This window comes from Aythya fuligula, chromosome 5, assembly GCF_009819795.1.
Source record: "Aythya fuligula isolate bAytFul2 chromosome 5, bAytFul2.pri, whole genome shotgun sequence".
NCBI lineage: Eukaryota > Metazoa > Chordata > Aves > Anseriformes > Anatidae > Aythya > Aythya fuligula.
In genome coordinates this window covers 36,049,373-36,061,839 of record NC_045563.1, presented here as the reverse complement: position 1 = coordinate 36,061,839, position 12,467 = coordinate 36,049,373, and the positions used below count along the sequence as shown (strand labels likewise).

At 40.6% G+C, this 12,467-nt stretch overlaps 1 protein-coding gene across 1 annotated transcript in view; it reads right to left on the bottom strand.

Moving 5' to 3' along the window:
- Positions 1-12,467, bottom strand: part of MAP3K9 (mitogen-activated protein kinase kinase kinase 9) — a 64,780-nt gene that overhangs the window by 32,384 nt on the left and 19,929 nt on the right. The window lies entirely within an intron of this gene.

Sequence of the window (12,467 nt, the reverse complement as noted above, 5' to 3'; positions counted from 1 at the left end):
CATTGCAGCAGCAAAGGAGTCTACACTTAAGAATTTAAGGCAGGGGGAGGCAGAACTCAAAAATGCTTTGGTACAAGGTACACAGGCACCTTTACCCAGCAAGCTGAGCTGTCACACCACTGTGAAATGGGTGGAAAAGCAGAACAGCTACTTCTGGTTAACAGCACCTATTATCCTCCTTATCTTAAGATGAAACGACCACACAAAGTGCAGAGCAATGATCAAGCAACAGAATATAACAGCCTACTAAACTTCCAGACATAAAGTAGCCATAAACCTATGAAGTGACTTTCAGCCACTTCATTAATCTAATGACTTCAGAGCAGGAAAAAAAAAATAAAAAATCAAGCCACTAACACAGCATCATTATGCAGCTACCCTGTTATTATTTTTAATGTCATTACAGATACCAGCTCTTGGAAAACAAGATGTTATGGTGTACCGTATATGCATGAATTGAAAAACAAACAAAACCACAGTCATGGAACATAATGAAACAGCTAAAATGCAAAAGCACCACAAAAAATAGAGTACATAATCATCTTCAGGACCATTTTTAGCAACCCATGAAAAAACTCCTGTGTCAGCCTGAAGCTAACAGCTTCTTTAAATTTAATCTGTTTATTTTCATACTCCCCTCTAATAACCAAAATGAGATTTCCAATGAAATAAAAGCATAAACTTTATTTGAATACCTTCTGTATAATATACATGTATAATACATCTAAGTGTTAAAATATTACATTCACTGTAATGAAGCTTACACAGAATCTGTTCCCTGAAATTTAAAAAAAAAAAAACAAAAACAACTACCCTTTCTATAAGACATTCATAAATCACAAAATACTACTTTGTTAAAGGTTTTTGTTGCCCAACTCAAGTTGTGAATAAACTAGACTTATGGTTAAGCTCTTGGTTCCTGCTTCTTTTGAAAAATTCCTTTCTAACATTACCGAATGCTCCATTTTCCTGTTCACAGAGGATGGAGGAGTTTGAGCACAACCCTACAGAGAGCACAAACATTATTTGAAAAAAACATGTCAATTACTAGAAATCAGCTAGTACTAGGGGATGCTGAAGTGATCCATTCCATGAAGCTTTCTGACAGCAATAAATAAGGCTGCAAGAGCTGCATAACTAACATCCTCTTCAATTGGGCAAAGCCAGATGCACTTTTAGAGCCATACTTCAGTATGGACCACAAGAATTGGAGGTACAAAGGTAGCTTTCCTTTGGGTCTCTTCTAGCTAGATTTTTTTTCCCTTCATTTTCCCTAGCAGCCAAAGAATTATTAACAGATATTGCAAACCAGTCTCTCACTGATTGCAAGTGTGAGAAACTTCCTAAAAGTTTTTCTTTCTAGCCTGTACTCATTGTGCTTAAACAACCGGCAGAACAATATAATCTAGTTTTAAATTTAACTGCAGTGATCCAGAGACATAACGAAGTTGTAAAGGAAAAGCAGCACTCTGAAACAAAAAAGCGTAGGCTTTGGGCGTGTTTTTGCTTCCATTCAGAATCACAAGTGCAAGCAAATTTGCTCTTCACAAGGCAGCTCATATTGTCTGAATCTGCTCAACAGCAGGACAGAGCACCACATACCATGGTTGGGTTGGACACACCTTCCTGGCAAGAGGTTATTTAAATCTAATTGCCTTTATTTGCATTAAGACCTAACAAAATAATTAGTACTTACACAGACCTATTGTATCCGTGAACTTGTTCTTTTGTCAGATGTACACTGAGATAAATTACCATAACAAAAAAAAACACAGGGAAGGACAATGAAAGAGCTGCATATATTGCAAGTCCTTGATTCCTTAGTTACATCCCCCATTATTTCATTGTAATAACTGCTTGAGATAATAATCCTGCAACCCAAAAGTGTAGAAATTAATTTTAAGGATTATAGCTCTCTCCAGCATATTTTCAATTTCTCTTCATCTTGGTCAGCATCAATAAGCTCACTTCCCATTGCTAGGAGTCTCCCTAGTCTATTTGTCAGATTTTCAGACCAAAAGCCTTGACTCTTCCTCTTGTGCTCATTCAGATTTCCAAGAAGCATCTTGTAAATAGGTGAAATATCAATTCCTTTCACTTTCCACCTTAATCTCCCTTATAGTTAGCACAGGCCAGGTTGCTAGGACACGGCAAATGCATTTCACTCTTGCAAATCAATATGGTCTTCTTGTGAGCTTGATCTATAACCAGTTATTACCTCCCATTTAATGCTATTAGTGTAGGTTCTCTTCAGAAGGCGCTATTCCTTCTGCACTTGCTAGAATCCAGCACAGCACGTAGCACATGTAAGCGTAATCATTCGTACATTTACAGCAATTGCAGAGTTAACATAACTGTCCGATTTGAACAGATGTGACCACTCAGGACAGAACTAACAGTCGCCAAATTTATCAGAAATAATCGTTTATCATCAGTCTGGCAAAATCCAGAGAGATATAAAGCACCTACACCAAAACCTCAGCTGATCTACCAAGTTAATATTCTCATTCCGGTCTCACGTTTAAAAAGATCTGATAAGAGCAAGTGCTTAAAAGGAAGGAAAGCAAGATATAAAGTGAAATTAAAATTCTCTTAAAGAAAGGAGCTGTTTGGCAGTCAAGATATTGGGCCTTGTTTTCAGGCAACTGGGGAAGAACAAGAGCTGCATCAGCAGGCACATGCAGAATGCGTGTCAGCTGGTCGGCAGTGGTTCACTGCTTCCTCCTCCAGCAGGGTCTGGGCAAGAAATCTCTTCCTGCGGGCACACAGAGCCAGCCAAGCTGTAGGTGAAGGTATGTTATGTACTACTGCTTGTAACAACTCAAAACCACTTCTCTCCTGCCTCTCTGTACAGCACAGGTTAAATGCCAATTGTAAGCAGCACAGGTGGGAAGCAACTGGCAGTGTGCAGAAGGGACTGGTGAACAGAAGCGGGTATTGCAAGCACATCAGAAAGCTTTGAGGATCCAGCCACTAAACAAACAACTTAATAAAGCTCGGTTGATCAGCAGCAAATCACCAATACCACGTCCATTGCCTAATGCAAGTACAAAGCAAAATGTGGTGGCTTCAACTAGCTGCTAGCAACTTTGGGTAAGGGGTATCGTGAACATGTACACCGACAGGAATAGCAATCCAGAAGTGCTCACATGTATCTGCATATATTCCTGAAAGACTCTGAACTTGTCCATCAGAAAATAAGTGCTTGCCAGTGAGAAATTAATTACAGGTCAGATGAATGCTGCCCAGCAGACAAGCCTTCCATATCTGAGGGTGTCCCAGCTGAAGAACAGGAAAGGGACGTGACCCCAGTAGGCCTTGGCATCCTCAGCAGCCCCTGTCCTTGAGCAGGCGATCATCCAGACACAGGTACACCACTCAGATGGGTAATTGCCACCGCTGGGGTTTTATTAATAAACTTCATTACCGGCGGACTCTCAAGAATCATTAACGTTAGTGACTCAACCCCACCACTTGGTTTCTTGAGAGATGGGCAAAATGCAAGTCCTGAAAGACAACAAACAAGCCAGGCACTTTAGAGGACAGCTTAGGGAGACAGAACAGGTACAAACTGAACACTGCGTCTCCTCTTATCTAGGTCACGAAGACCAGTCTTCTTTCTCTGAAATGAAAAAAGATGGCTGTTGAGGTTGTCATGTATTCTTTAAGAACTTATTTTGTGCCTCACAAGAGGCACCAAGGATATTTTTCATGTCACTCTTGTGAGAAGGCTTCCTGAAGTGCAATGAAAAGAATGCACCATATAAATGGAGAGGTGGGTTAGGTAACGAGTCAACATTTATTGCTTTGACTGTAAGACAAACTGGCAGAACACAAAGACCACTTGAAAAGACTCTGCCTGGTGAAGTTCCTACTCATTCTGTCTAACATGACAACTTACTGTTTTCAGTGCTTTTTAGCACTGAAAAAGTTCTGTCTGCGTGATACATTCAGTACATTCTGCAGGTGCCCAAATGGTGGCCATTAACCAGACCTTGCACCATGCCCAACAGTGTTCAGCTAGTAAGCAATACCAGCTGCTGAAACAGAAGTGTCGTTAGATACTTTCCTGATAGAGATGCCAATCTCTGTATAAACCAAGAGTGATGGGGAATTAAATTATCCAGTACTGGTACCATTTAGAGATGGTTTTTTAGTAAGGAGGGAGGAACAACTGATGACATACCTAAGATCTTCTTGTTTTATCCTTGTTTGTGACCTGAGCTAGCAGCTTTTCTAGCAAAGAGTTAAGAAGTGATAAAAATGGGTTTCTTGAGGTCAGGTGAAGTCAGCTTACTTTCTCCAGTTTAAGTAACATTTTTTACATGTCTGAAGAGCTAGCATGCTTTTGACAGAGAACGTCAGACTTGCAGACAGTAAGCAAGTCTTCAGAAGCACACAGATCCCTCCCACTGGTAACGGATCCCAAAGGGAACAGTTCTCAGTTTTATAAGGCACAGTTGTGTATTAGTGACATTTTCAAGAGCCAGGGCCAACTCAAATGCTTTTGTTTAAACCAAGATTTGTACTGAAGTTAGACATGACAGACATGGACCGCCTGAAGTATGACTGACACAAGCCCTTCCTGCTCCACACAGGATTCCATTATTGTGTTTCACAAAAGACAGAAACATCGGCCTTTGTATTCAAAGCAATACAAAAAGCAACTTGATTGAGATTTCTAAGATACCATTATATCCTTCAGCCTTCACATAGCTGCAAGTACAGATCTGCCAGTTCTGTCTTGTCATTACAAGTCATTACAGAGATGCCTGCTCCATGGGGCATTAGACAATGCAGGATTAGCTCCCGACAGAATGGCCTTAAGACCGCTGTTGTTCTAATGAGACGTTTAAGGACAGTTCCAATGGTTGGGTTTCGCATTAGAACACCGAACTTTCCCTAGCAACTTACCAATTTTCACTACAATGTTTAGGATCAGGACTATATGTATCCAGGACTATTCTGTGTCCATACAGAATGAGGTATCACTGCAGTAAAAACAGTGAAACTTGCAGCTTTAAATTTTCTTACCACAAACATCCTGTATTAGTTCCCCAAAGCAGTTGTCAGTTCTAAGTAGGCAAAACAGAGGAACAAATGGATTCTGAAGGAATACAGACAAACTAAAAAAACGCACAGATAAAACACTAGTAAGGTTTCAACTCTGCTATGAACTATAGAACTACAGAAGGGCTGCCCTAGAGGCAAATGATGTACGCTTTTGTTGAGACAAAATACCATCTTGCATGCATGACAGAGATGCACACCTCCCATAACCTCACATGTGCAAAAGACAATCGGGAATCAGATAACCTGGAAAGACAAAGCCTCTCCAGAAAAACATTCAAGGCCTAAGACTAGTATACATAGTCTGAATTACTCTCTACAGGAACCTCTCAACTAGAAACATTTCTGCGTTAAGTGCCCAGACTCGCACCGCGTGAACCTCTCCTTAAGGCCGCTGTAAGGAAGCAATTTCAATTAGAGGAGCTCTCCAGCACCGCCAAGCCTGGAACACCAGATGTTAGAGAGCCATCTGGTGAAAACCCAGGTACTCATCGCTGCAAGATTATGTCAGCACTCTGAAATTTTTTAAATTAAGTTTCCAGAAATATTTTGTACTATTAGTAGGACGGCTAATCTAAGTCAGAATGGTACTACAGTTAAATTAGTCTTAAATAAAACTGTCCTTAGGCCCATGCTGGCAGCTGGAGGTCATAATTCATTGCTTTTGCACCACTTGCCTTAACGACCTCTGAATTGATTGAAAAGTCAGTGGTAAATACCTTTGTTAAATGCACAAAACCTGACTGCGAGGAAGAACTCATTTTCATTACTCACACATCTACCAGAAATACGTGAGATACAGAGTGACAAGGTAAAGGCAGGGGCATAAAGCTGTATGATTTTTGATCTACTCATATGCAAGAATTCTGCATACACTGTAAGCAAACCCAGAGCTGGCTAGGTAAATCAGACTCAATGCATCAGCACCCACTCCTGCTTATTAGCCATCACAATAAGGAGGACAAAATTGCTGAGCAAACTGATTTGGGCATGTTCTCATCTTTACATTAGCGTTCCAATCCAAGTAACTGCACGGTTGATACATTTTTCCTCCTGTTTAACCCAACTCATTCCTGTTACACGTTTTTTGTTGTCCAATTATTCTGGAAGCACTAACTGGCCTGGGTCCCTTTCCTTCTGCCAGAATGTATGCGTTTCCTATCTCTTTCCTTTTGTTGCCTTCAGATCTCACACCCATCAAATCTTCTTCCAAACACACTCCCCTAAAAAAATGATAAAAAAAAAAAACATTTCCACTGAATCTTTCAAACTGATAGCTTAAACAAACACGGTAAAACTTTATTTAGCTTCTGTGCTGCTCACTTTATCAAACCCCAGTAAGACAACAACTACGTTTTCCATCCTGCACTACGCTACCTCCAGTATCCATGAGAAGCCCTAAGAGGTAGATTACTTTCACAGGCAGCAAGCCTTCACATGGGCAATCCAACTTTTCTTGGCAACCACATTAACAGCTGCTGTTTTAATCCTCTGTTCTTCGCGTATTATGCCAGCAGAACACACCTCTCAAACAAACTTCTGGGGGAAGGCAGTAACACTGTCACCTTTTTCACTTGTTTGGAGGGTTTTCCAGCTACACTTTTGGACAGTTAGGTCAGACAAAGTTGCATTTTTACTCTCCATTATAACAAAGTATCGTGAAGGAGCAAGAGGGAAAAAAAATCAACACTTGAACCCATGCTAGTCCATTTGCTCCTAACATCAAAGAACTGGTAAAAAGTAGCTCCTCATTTCACCTCACGGTCAAAATTAAGTGGCAATGCAGCAAAATAGGGTTATGTAATCTCTTTTTCTGTTTTCTCTGCACAGCGTAGTGCTGAACTGAACACACCTTTACTTGTGCTAAAAGTAATCATTTCAAAAGCAGAACATTCCAGGAAAACCACTACAATGATCATTCACAGTAAAAATACCACACATTTATACATGAAGGTAGAGAAAAGGGGCTCCTGCACACCAAGAAAATTGAAAAATCCCTTCCTCAGAGAGAAAAATTGCAAGTCAGAACAAGGAAATCAAGATTATCTTGCAGTACTGCCACAGTAATTAAGCAAACTGCCCATCACTCCCATGGATCATGACACAGTTCTATCAGCAACTGCCTGTTCCCTTTCCCAGGCCAGATGATCTGTTTTTAAGAAACAGGAGAGAAATTACAAATAAATCCAAGACAGTCTTTTATATGGTCCAGTTTACAGTTCACTCCAAATCATTTGCCTGTGCATGATGCTACTCAGCCTGGCACACAAAACCAGAAATCTATTAGCTAATGAACAATCAAGCCTGATGGGAATGGTTGACAATCATTAAGTGAAGGAGGTAAAATAATGAGGTACAAAGTACAACGTGAATTACAAACACACAGGAAGAAATATGGAAGGAAGCAGGCTAGAAGACCAGGATCCCTACTGCGGGTGCAGAAAAAGCAGGGCTCGTCGCCTGTGGTACACTGATTATCACCGACTTGATGGATGATTGATGGCTTCACATTTAACTTCCATATCGTTTTTCCCCAATTAAGACAACACAGAATTGTAGTGCCAGCAGACCTGCCACTCTTACTTAAATTCTACAGTTCTGGGCAGATCACGAAACAGCAGGACTACTAATTAGTGATAAAACAACATTAAGTCATGTGTTCTATTGTTACATTTTGACGTTATCTTTGTCAAGTCTTCATAGCTGTTGAAGAGATGCCTGCCATTAACAGCGCTTCTGACATGCTTGGAAGGATGGTGGTGCTTTCAAACAGGCTGGGAAAATCTGAAATGTCAAAACTTGTTTGCCAGAAATGAAAAAAAATGATTATGGAGTTACATCAGATTATCCTGCACTTAAAAGGAGCTCGTGGACCTAGGAACAGAGGGGTGATGGGGATCCAAGGTGAAGTCCTGACTGCAAACTATCAGAATTCATACACAGTAGACAATATTACTGTGCCTGCAAATTCCCTGGTGTGGGCACAGATACGGAGGTGTTACTGATGTCACACTGAGAATTGGTATTAAAGGTGCCAGTGGTAGCTCCTGGGTTATGTAAACTACATCTCCTCTAGATAGAGGCTCTGCTGACAAACACAGAACCACGTGATGTAGAGCTTAGAAGGCCTGAAATATCTAAAAACGGTAGAAATCTTCAAATACCTCTAAGTGTCAGTGCACTTCTGTAGTACTGTTTTGGTCTTTGCCAGTGCTAGCACTGCCATGGTCGAATGCTTTGCCATCCAAGATTCCAAAAGAAAATTTACTCAGGAATGAGGAAAGCAATCAGACCAAGTCACAAGGAAGAATTCTAGCAGAACTGCAAGCACATCCCACTCACATCCAGCCCCAACTGCCTTTACTCTTGATTTTGTGCTGTACTGCCTCCTTGGAGCCACTATCATCTGGTTACACAGTAAAAGAGCTAGATGGCAGCAACAGTGGTGGGTGGAATACACTACTCAGAGGACTATAAATAAGATCAGAAAGTCATCTTTGTTATGTTACTTGATGCAGAAATATTTAACTTCAATATTTAAATCATTAAGGAGCCATCCAATTACTCACGCAGACTTAGTGAAATTTATTCCCTAGTCCCCCAGATTCTCAACTGGGCTCTTAGCTTTCTCCCTTATTTTCACTATTTCACCATACTTATTATTTCTTTAGGCTGAAAAGTGGGAAGACCACTTTTTAGAAACTAGAAGGCTGAAAAATGGCAGAGGAACTCAACCCATACAGAACGACACTACTCTGCCTAAGTAGCTCTATTTTTTTCCCATCTCAAAACAGTACCACAAATTTTTGCTGTGGTTGGATGTTTTTGCAAATCATTCCAGAGGAACTCAACCACCTGTACAGATAAAACAGCCTACTAACAGATATTTTTCCCCCAATAGGCCTTTGCTCATCTGTGCATATCTGACTCACTGTCACTGTACGATCGCTGTTTTTGACAGCAGTAAAGGTCAGCAGGAAGCTACAAGTGGGGAACTAACGCTTACCCAGTAAAAGCTGGGGCATGAAAGACCGCTGCTGCAGATGAGCACTCACTGTGGGTGGGAATATCGGACACATTTTATTTCTTCCTCCAGCCTGCAAACAGAACAGCTTACCGAGGTGTCACTTTCCAAAATGCAAAATGACAAGTTTCATCAGATAGTGGATAAGCATCAGCCCATTCACTTCCCCTGTTTAGATAATTCTAGTAGTGTAAGGAAATGTATCAGATATTGAGGCCATCAAGTGCCAGGTGCAAGAGCTTTGTAGAAATAAAAGAACAGAGTCCAACCTTTAAGGAAAACAAGGCTGTTTCAGTTTGAAATCTCTAAATGCACAATATAACCAAGGTTCAGTTTAAAAGCCGTAAGGCTTTTCCATGGACAGATTTAAAAACAATCCAGACCACTATGAGGGAGCACTACAATTAAACTTCTGCCTGTCAGCAATAGAGCAGAACTCTCCTCAAGTGCACAAGAGTTGAAGAAAACAGAGGATATTCTGTTTCCTTCTCCGAAGGAAGTTCCAAGTTTATAAGAAAAAAAAAATACACAAGTTTCAGAAGTCAGTTAAAGGCTGACTGAAGCTGAAGGAATACCAGAGGACAAAAAATCTAATATCACAGGAACCAAACCATCCCACCTAACCCATAGCAGAACATGGCAATCCATTACAGGAAGCCTTATCTTGAACAAAATCTCCTCACTCAATTCGGTGTGCTTTCTAAGGACGTGTTCTCCAGACTACAGAATCCAAGCTAGGAAAGCTCTCAGGGCACTTTCTGAGAAGTACCACTCCCAGCAAAGGGTCCACAAACACTAATGTTAATCTCACACTCAAATTTGACACATGCACACTGGAATTTTACAATTGGGGCAGCCAAGTTCAGTTTATTGTATTTTCCGTACTCATCTCCCTACAACCTAGGTATAAATTTCACTCTGTCCAAGTCCCTCTGATTGCCTTCTCTATTTCCTTTAAAGTTTTTAAAGTCTTTAAAGTTCATTCCCATATGGTTTTTCCAATATGGTTTTATTTTTATTAAGTGGAGACCAATTCAGAAAAATTAGATAAGTATCTTTTGTGTCTTGCATGGGCCAATTATGTCTTAATGTTTGCTTTTACCTGAAAAAAGGGATAGAAACTTCCACTGTACTCTGAAGAAATGCAATTCATTCTGACAAATCTTCAAGGCTCTTACTTAAAAAGTACTATAGCAATGGCAACTATAAATTTTAGTCCCATACTTTTTGAACAGTCCTTATTTGAAGGAAAAAAAGTACCTATAGGTCAAATGAAAATGCTTTTGCATAGGAAAGGATGGTTTCACTCAACTTCCTATGATTGTTCCAGTCCCATTCTCCCCTCCCACGAATAAGCAAAAGCAAGATAAATATCAGCTCAGATGGGGTGAGGGGAGGGAAGTGCATGTCAGACAGTTAAATAAAAGGACAGCCTTAATATATTTCTTCATGCTGCTGTGTTCTCTGAGGGTCATGGTCTCACAGCCAGCAACTTGTAAGCCTGCAGTTTGACTAACCAGACAAAAAAGCACTGTTACTGCAAGAGGGACAAGGAACTAAGCCTGCCAGGTGTTGTGTTTTTTCTTTAATTATTAAGTCTATTGGCAGTACACTGGCATAGTGTCCTGAGCACAGAACTAAGCTTTTGGGAAAGGCTTTCAAACACTTGCTCCAAAATAAGATCTTGTATTGTAGTGGTTTGCCAAAATCTAGACTGCAATTTTAGCTCTACTTTCCGCAGTCAGCCTGCACAGCTTTGCTTCACAAGTATCCAGATAATGAGCAATCTGCTCTTGATCCTGCATTCAAAGAACTTAAAGTGATTAACAGATCTGCACGTGGACTGAGTCCGGGCTTTCTGCATGTAGCCTTCACGCACCTTCTGTTGGGTACTCTGCTGCACAGCTCAGAAAAACATCTTCATTGTAAGATTTGTTTGTGGTGCAGAAGGCTAAGTGTTGCATAAGATCCTGTACACCACAGAACTCAGGTCTTGCTCAAAATCTTGCATCTTGGAAGGAGAACCAAATGTTGCCCCTGGTAATATGCATTTTTGCTTTTATTGTTAACCATTCTGCAAAATCACATTAAAATACACACACACACCTTTGAAGCAAAAGCATTTTAATTATTGGGTATGCAAGGGTTCAGTAAAGCCATAAAGCTGACCAACTGTCTTCTTCTATCAACCTAGAAGAGGTGATGGATGTGACAGCCCAGCAGTTCTCGGATTTTAAGCCACGCAGTACAGTTACTCTACAGAGCTAATGCATAATGGGGGAGGGGGTACGAAAGGCCTCCAGAGCCATGATATATTTAGAATCGATCCCATCCCCAAGCCAAGCTGAAAGAAGCCTTAACGCTTTAATGATCTGGTACAAAACACTGAGTGCTCCTGGAGAACACTAAGGTGAGTTTCCTGGGAAAATGGGGCTGTTCGGCTCTGGTTTCAGATTAAATCCGACTACACCGCTTACACTGGGACAACCCATGCCTGAGAAAGGTTATTTTGCTCTTCATAATCAGTTAAATGCTCCAAGGAAAAATATAATTAAATCTGTACCAAACACCACGCTTTGCCAAATCGTATCAGTTTGAAGGCTTGCAACAAATCAAGTATAAGAACAGTCCTAGGCAACAGCAACGGAGTGGGGAAGAGGAATCACATGAATGACATTCATACTAATTGTCACCCGAGAGACCTTCTGAGAAGAGGATTAATAATAGTGCTGGTTCAGGGGGAAAAATAGAAACATGAAACCAACGATGAAAAACTAGCACAGAACCATTCCTTTGGCTTCAATTAAGCCATTTCTATGAAACAGTCAATAATACCAAGTATTCATTCATTTCTGGAATCACTTCTCCAAAACAAATACGATATGGGAGACCTGAAAACTCCATAGGCTGCAAAAAAAAACACATGAGAAGTTTTTTAAAGTCAGATTTTAGTGCAAACATTACGCAAACACACACTTATTGCCATTAATCTGAGCAAACGTGAAAAGGCTCAGAGAAGCACCATCACCACAAAGCTACAGCTGACTACACCGATATCCTGACTTCCTTCAGTAGTACAATTTTACATGACGCTGAGCAGAACACCTTGCCAGCTGCAGAGAGAGGGAAGTCCTGCACTGCTGCATGACTCCATGCAAGACAACAGCTCATAGAGCAAAACTATCAGAAAGCTGCCACTTTCTGAGCTGTTAGATTCCTGTTATTTCTGACTTAGACTCTAATTACAGGGTGAGCTACACAGTACCCTGACAAAACATTAGGCACATTAATGCCTAATAAAACATTAGTCCCCCAGTCGCCAGATGACCATAACCATAACCATATCATTATGTGAACAAAGCAAAAAAAAATA